Source organism: Miscanthus floridulus, chromosome 9 (genome assembly GCF_019320115.1).
Source record: "Miscanthus floridulus cultivar M001 chromosome 9, ASM1932011v1, whole genome shotgun sequence".
NCBI lineage: Eukaryota > Viridiplantae > Streptophyta > Magnoliopsida > Poales > Poaceae > Miscanthus > Miscanthus floridulus.
In genome coordinates, this window is record NC_089588.1 from 137,623,136 (window position 1) to 137,629,135 (window position 6,000).

Below are 6,000 nucleotides of genomic sequence, written 5' to 3' on the forward strand. Positions count from 1 at the left end.
TTTCATTTTAGTTATAGTGGAACTACTTGTTGCATCCTATGTCCAGATTTTAATTTTCAAATATTAAATTTAATTATTACTAGAGTTTTTTATCATCAAGTTAAGTTCAAACCCAGTTCATAACAGCAGAGGTTAGTAATTATTTAGAAAACAATACTGATCCAACACTTATTATTATAAATGGTGATTAAGAGTGTACTTGCTAGATTTTCTGTTTTCAAGGTTATAAAAAACTATGCCTACATGAGGACCAATATGTTATAAAAAAACCTATGTCTACACGAGGACTAAGTGTGATAGGCATATGATAGGATAGAAAAGATAGATGATAGGACACAAAACATATTCTAAGAAACCTACTTGCTAGATTTTCTTCTATTATTGATTTCACACAGTCCTTTCATGTACCTCCACAAGCGTCATTTATTAATTTCTCTATCGGCCGGCCCCGTTCCAACTATCTACTATCGTCCACCAGCAGCGATCGAGATCTATCACCCTGTTCGCTTGATCGTATCAGCCATGCTTATCAGCAATGATACAGTCACTAGTAGATAAACAAGCTGTACTCCCGGTTCTCAACCCCCTTTAGTCCCGGTTTTGGAACCGGGAGCACGAATCCGAGACTAAAGTGCCCCTCCTTTAGTCCCGGTTTCATGCCAGGGACTAAAGGTCCACCTTTAGTCCCGGTTGGTAATACCAACCGGGACTAAAGAGGCCTCCCGGCCTGGCCACCTGGGCCGTCCCTTTAGTCCCGGTTGGTATTACCAACCGGGACTAAAGGTTTTTTTTTTTTTTCTTTTTTTTGTTTATATTTTCAATTGATGATTCGTTTTGGTTTTCGAATACGCATTTTACGCTGCTAATAATATACGTATTCTACACGTTTATAATGTTCGAACATTTTGTACAAACTAAAGTATGAAACTAACGTATATATTACATGCATATACATATATTGTACGTAATTTTATGTACATATAATATGTATAATAATAAAGCTTGCATTGTATATTCTATCATATCCTTGGGATAACAAATTCACTCCATCTAGTTTGGCTTCCATGTTTCGTTGACGTCATTGTAGAACTCGCCGGCGGGGTTGAGGACCTAGGCATTAAGAAATCCTACTATGGTCTCTTGAATTGCTTTCAGTTGGTCACGTCGTATGACTTTTTCCTTCAACCATAGAGTCTTCAATAAAAGTTAAAGGAAAAGTATTCATATATATATATATATATGTGTGTGTGTGTGTTGGTCATGTGATTACTTATATATATGAGCAATAAAAGAAATTGTAAATATATGAATATATTTATATAACGTACTTTGAGGTTCTCTTTAGGAGTTCTTTTTGAGTACGCCATGATGAACTCGCAAACATAGTATCCGTAGTAGTTGTTCCCTGTTCTTGCCTCAGAACCCACTTTTACAAGAAAAAAGATCCGGTGAATTGAAAGCATGCATGGTGTTAATTGAATTATATATATAAATGTAGCTGGTACTTACTTTGTGTGCGATTACATCCAGTGGCGCTTTGCAATGTTTCATATAGTGTTCTTCAATGAAACTTTTCCAAACACTGCGCCCAATAAAATAAAAAATTAATTTGCCCTTTAATAATTGTTGCAGTTAAGAGATCGGGTTATATATAGTTGCTAGAGAGACCAAATTACCCTTGAATAATATCTATCATGTCTTGGTACTCTGTTTGCTCTTTTCTTAACGAGTCTAAGATGCGCAATCGACTATTGGCCATATCGATGACCATCAATATCCAATGATTGCTGCATAAGTTTTTATACACAAATATGATCGACATTAACTAGAGTCAACATATGTATATGTGGGAGATAGCTTAGCTAGTAAGCAAATAATTGAACAAATGTCCATATGATCGACATTAATTATTTAACACTCACTTGAAGTTGTAGGGGAATAGTATGTCCATGTTTTGTTGGTTCACTAAGAACCTCATGAGATTTTTCTCGAGTCTAGCTTTCCATCCTGGCGGCGGGGGATCAGGGTGTTTGAATACGACATTTGGATCAACGAAACCAACATCATTATCCTGTCTCTTTCTGAGTTCTGTTATCTCATATTTGCATATATAAAAATATAGTGTGAGGATATATAATTTATATATATACATGTAGCTTTATATATATACACTTTAATAGTAGAAAATAATCACACTTACAGACAATAGCAGCTAATGAGACTTTTGTCGAGAGAGTCCAGGTGGCATAGTTGGTGTAATTCTCCAAACTCGACATATATAACGTCATCACCACGGAAGTAATGTTGGTTTCTAATTCTGATAGAAACAAAGTTCTCTCCCCGTTTACATGCCACCATGTACCACTTGTTTAGCAGGTACATTTGCATACCCAGTTGACCTAAGGCCTCAGGATTATATAGACTCTTTCCATGTTCAAATTTCTTCCAAGGATCCACTTTCGGAGTAGATGGTCCTTCAGCGAGCACTTGGGCAAGGTCAAACCTGTATCCTCGTAAAACCGAACCAGTTCCTCAAAATCAACGTCCGGTAAGTCTAAGTTTGAACCATATTCATTACGAATGACAAGATGGGGGACTGATTGTTGTGATTGTTGTCCGAGTTGTGCAACACCTTTCCCTGCTCTAGTCTTTTTCTGCGCCGCCTCAAATGACTTGGTGAGAGAGCGGTCGTAGTCCGATTTTGGCCGGGTCTTTTGAGATTCCCGCTTTTTCTGGTCCACCTTCTTTCTTAGAAGATCTGGAGCTAGGTAGAAGTACGGTTTCTCCGGGTTCTCCTTCGCTTGTCGTTGCTTTCTTACATTTTCGAAGAAACTTTTCACATCTTTTTGTACTTCAGTCTTTAATTCCTTTTTACTTTTCTCGTAAGACAGTTTTCGGGGAATAACTGGATTAGAGGAGGCTTTTTTCTTTGCCGGTTGGTGGGCCAATGGCTTCGTTTGTGGGGCAGACCTCTTAGGAGCTGGAGACCTCCTTGGAGGCGTTGGAGACCTCCTTGGAGGCGCTGGAGACCTCCTTTGAGGAGTTGGAGACCTCCTTGGAGGTGGCGGCGGTGGTGGCGTTGCATAATCATTGCCCAGAGCACTATGATGATCTGGAGATTGAATAATTGGACTTAGGTTGGTGGAGGCCCTACTGTGTGATTACAAAAAAGAATAATTATATAAGAAATTGTTATTATTAATCATGCATGTCAATAGAAAATTTGTGAAAAAATTGTTTCGTTCACTTTTGTCCGCACCTATTGTTTGGCAGTTGAGGAGGCGGCGGTGGACTAGAGACCCCGGGAATAATGATGTAGCGCTTGCACCATAGTATGAATGTCTTCTCTGCTTCTCCTAGAGTCTTCTCCCCATCACCTCCTGGAATGTCAAGAGGCAGATCACTAAAACCTTTGTTAACTCTATCCACTGAGACGCTAACATATCTAGGTGGTATTATTGCCCCATGGATTCTTGGTGTCTTGGTAGGATCTAGAGAAGAAAAAACACCGAGAGCCACCATGATTGTGGCATTCTCTTTTGGAATATGTAGCTCACATGATGTAAACGGTGCAGTGATGTCATCCACGGGGAAACATAGCATTGCGTCATCTTGATTTGGCAACTTCATGGAAGCGCAGCTGCTTTTCAACTGATCAGGGGGTCTAATAATGTTGATTCCTGAATCTAATGCCTGCCTTTGGGCACTCATCGCTATTTGCACTTGCTTTCTGATTTCGTCATACATTCTAGCTTGCATGTCTTTTCGCGCTCCTGTGCTTGAAGCAACGCCTCCGGTGACTCACGAACCAATTCCTCCAACCTGCTGATCCGCGCTGCATCCTCATCCTTTCTTCTCTGCCAGCTTCTGTAGGTATCTCTGTCATCAGGGAAACCAAGCTCCCAAGAAATGTTCCGTCCTAAACCTGATCCCATGCCATGGTGGTATACCTTATGTCGGGCATTCTCTTGGTTCCTTCTCACCCGTTCCTCACCCTCTTCTGATGTCTTGTGATGTACAAAATCATTCCAGTAGGGCCTCAACTTCGCGAGCGGGGCGCTAGTATTGAAATTGGGCGTTAGGTTCTTCTTGACGTATTTCGTGTATAGGGATTTCTTCCAAGTCTGGAGTTGTGTGGCCATCTTCTTCATAGCCCACTTTTGAACTAGTTCCTTCAATTCATGATCGTTGATAGCATCATAATCATCCGCTTGCAACGTGAAATGTTGAAGGATATCATCCCAAATTAAATTCTTATCAAGATCAGAGACAAAACTAACAAGAGGCTCGTTGATCTTTTGCTTCCATTCACGGGCACTGATCGGAAGTCTGTCCCTTACAAGGCACCCACAGTGTTGCACGAATTTCCTTGCATGTGGACCAAGTGGTTCGCCTATCTCGATATTGAATTCCGATATTATGTAGCGCCCCTCCAATGGCTTTTTCGGGCCTCAAATATTTTTGCTTTTCGCCGTTGTGGTCGTCGATCCAGAGGACTACATATAAAAAAAAGAATAAATAAATATCATGTGTACACATAATAGATGATAGATGTTCAAATATATATATAAATATATATACCTCGCCAGCATTTTCTTGCACAATATTTTCTTGGTTATCTTCAAGAGCCATGTATTGGCTCCCGTCATCTACATCCTGCTGGTCACCATCGGCAAATTGAGTGCCGGTGTTGATAATATCCATCATTTCTTCATCCATGTTGTCTCTTGGGGCAGCCATCTAACTTTTACTCCACTAGATATATCTACAAAAAATAAAAACTACATCTATAAAATGGACTCCTGTAGGACGTGCCACCTCGAGGATAGTAACATTTGTAGATGACATTTGTAGGTCTGAAGTTATCAAATATCCATCAAATTCTAGCTCAAAAACATGTTTAAATAAGTAACCATCCGTACTTGTTGACCTTGCTTACATGATCATTTCGGCGAGCATTTCTCAACCGGGCGGCACCGTACTTGGCCACGGAAGAGCTCTGTTTCTACGAGGAAGGGAACACGGTCTTCCACAACCGTTGCCGCTCTCCCTCGTAGAATCAAAGCTCCTCCTTGACGTCCGTTACCGCTCGGCAGAGAACATGCTAGCCGAGATGAACACGGTCCGCAAGTTCAACTAGTTCATCAATCCATGTTTCTGCACGGCCTAAAATCTTAGGACATCAATCCATCTTTAGTATGGATTATTTGAACCCACCTCTTACTAACAGGTGGTTGGATAATTGGCTTATGTATGAGCTATTAGGACCTATTAGTATCTCTTCACCAACTGAGGTCCACCTATCATCCCTACCAACTTATCTATGCAGGAGAGCATCGCAGCCACTTGCGGGAAAGAAATAGCGTCACGGGGAAGAGGTCTTCGCAGCCCGTAGCGCCGCGGGAAGAGTGTGTCGTGGCCGCGGAGAAGCAGGGCGTCGCGGCTACTTGCAAGGAAGAAGTAGTGCCACGGGGAAGCGCTCGTCGCGGCCGCGGGGAAGAAGTATCGCCGTAGGGAAAAGGGCGTCCCGGCCGTGTGGGGAAGGAGCATGTCGCGGCCATCGCGCCTACCGGCCCGCCCCTTGCTCTGTTGTGTTGGATCGGAGGAGGAGATCCAGACGCACGATGAGAGAGGGCCACGGCAAGATCCATGTCGGGGCGGGCCACTGGATCTGGGGCGAAGGAGGTGGCATTGCGATAGGAGGTGTTTGGCGGCCTCTTCCTCACTGGATCTGGGCGAGGTTTGGTGTAAACGTCAGGGATTGAAGGGCGCGGAGAGGGAAGAGAGCGGGCGTGGGATCCAGAACAACGGCGAACTGCCGGATGGGGGCTAGGGTGGACGCCTGCAGGATTGAGGGCCGAGGGGGCTGGTTCGCGGTGAAACATGCCCTAATGATTTTGTGCTTGCTATGCTACTGACATACTCTATGTTTGAAGGCTATTGATTGTTATCTTCTACACTCGACCTATTTGAATACCAAGAGCACACCAAACCGAGCAT